We start from the raw sequence: 2,372 nt of genomic DNA on the forward strand, positions 1-2,372 counted from the left end.
TCTACTCTGATTATCTCATCTACCATGACTGATAACTCACTCTCTGTGAATTTGGACATTTCCTTTGGTGCCATGGTGTGTAATGTGCTAATGTATGGATGTGCAGTTGTGCGGGTGGTGGGGTTGGTATAGGTGGGGTGTGCATGTGTGCTGTTGTGCAGGTGGGATGTGTGGTGTTTTACCCATCCAATGTGCTACAGGGTTTGGTTCCTTCAGTGCTGGAGTAGTGCAAAGGATTCCGGTTAGGGAAGGGGCTGGTTTTATACTCAGCTATGTGGGTGTGTCAACATGGAGTATTGCTGTCAGGTATGTTGTGTGGGTTGTCTTGGGGTTTGTAATTTTGAAGTTGCCATGGTGGTGTGTCATTGGGTTGTGTTAGGTGTTTTTGGGGGCACGGTTAGTTTGCTGTGTGCACTTGGTGGCCTTGTAGTGTGTTTTTTTTGGACGACCACCATATTTGTCACTAGGGTCCGCGGCAGTGGCTTTGCAACAGCCCTTCCGCCGTCTCTCCCATTTATCACTGTTTGCGACCGCGGCGGTCGGAAACAGCAGAATGTCATGCTGTCACAGCGGAGGAGTCCTAAATTTCTGTTCTCTCCGCTGGCCTGGCGGCAGTTTGGTATTTTTCCGACTGCCATCCTAATAGACCCTATGTGTGTAAAAATATATTTGTAATGTTGTAAATGTACATTAAAAATATATGTTAAAATTTTCCATGCTTTATAATGTATGAAAATAACATAACATTTTGTTAATCAGGCTTTTCAGTATTTTAAAAAATTGTATAACAAAACTGAATAAGAACAATTTAAATGTGAACAACTGAAATAAATATAATACATTTTTTGTGAATACTAATGTTAACAAAAAAACTGACGTACATCTCCTTTCTTATGTTTAATTTACATATAAAGACCAGAAAATACTATATAATAAACCATGAAAATTACTAATACAACTACAAACTAGTTAAACTCAGGGAAAGTGCTGGATAATAAACCATAAATAATTACTATTCCAACTCTGAAACCAACTAAACTCAAGGAAAGTGCTGGAAAATAAACCATAAAGAATTACTAGTCCAAAAGCAACGAAACTCAGGGAGAGTGCTGGATAGTAAACCATAAAAAATTACTTTCCCATCTCCAAAACCAACTAAACTCAGGGAAAGTGCTGGATAATAAAACATAAAAAATGACTATTCAAACGATAAAACCAGCTAAACTCAGGGACACTGCTGGATAATAAACCATAAAAAATTACTATTACAACTCCAAACCAACTAAACTCAAGGAAAGGGCTGGATAATAAAATTAAAAAAATACTATTCAAACTCCTAAACAAATAAACTAAGGGAAAGTGCTAAATAATGTAAAAATGTTAAACATATACAAAACATACATTTAGAAAATTTTTTTTTAAAGCAGGTCTGAGTTTGTGAAAAAGAAGGCCTCATCCTATTTGTCTTCAGCGGTCAAAGCAAAGAGTCTAAGATCTGCCAAATCCTCTAGAATTCTTGGGGGTAACCTGGGCGTGGGCTCCAAAATTACGCCTTCGCTCCGTTCCTATTTTAAGGTTGTCCCACAGGTGCTTGACTTAGGGGAGGATACTCTTAAGATGGCTACACTACCTGCTACATTGCCTGCGTTATCTGTATTGCCTGCATTGCCTGGGTGTGAAACTGTGACCCCTCCATCTGATGTTAACCAAATTTGTCTGTCCTCCTCCGAGGGATCTTTGGGCCCAGTGTCAACAGCCATGGCGATAGCCCTCTTGCCTGGCTCATCTGTCTCAGTCCTTAATCGTATTAGCCCTGATTCTCAGGTGGGTCTGCAGGGTGAATTTCCTGATCAGCAAACACTGGTTATACCCACAGGGGGCCCTAGTACGGTTGGTCTACCTGAAAATGTACATCCAGGACCCTCAGTGCAGATATCTACCTCTGCAACAGACCGGCAGGTGGCTATTTTAGACCCCCTAACAGTAATGTTTTTTTCCTTGTCTCAAGACATAAAAAAGGGGTTTGAAGAGTCTTCGGCTAATCAGCTGGAGATTAGGAACTATTGTGAGCTGCTGGACAATAAGATAGATGGTCTTACTGCCAGAACCGGAGCCCTGGAAGAGACAGTAGCAGTTTTAACGGTTCACTTGGACCAAGCTAAAGATGACATCTCTAAACTTAAAAAAATGGATATGGATTTGGCTGACAGAATGGAATCGTTGGAAAACAACTCAAGGCGAAGTAATATCCGCATTCTTAATGTCCCGGAGGGCTCTGAAGGGTCAGAAATTAAGCAATTTATTGTCCTTCTGTTAAAGGAGTCTTTGCCCCTAACCCACTCAGTGGAGGATCTTGCCCTTGATATCCAACG

The sequence above is a fragment of the Lissotriton vulgaris genome, chromosome 7 (genome assembly GCF_964263255.1).
Source record: "Lissotriton vulgaris chromosome 7, aLisVul1.2, whole genome shotgun sequence".
Lineage (NCBI taxonomy): Eukaryota > Metazoa > Chordata > Amphibia > Caudata > Salamandridae > Lissotriton > Lissotriton vulgaris.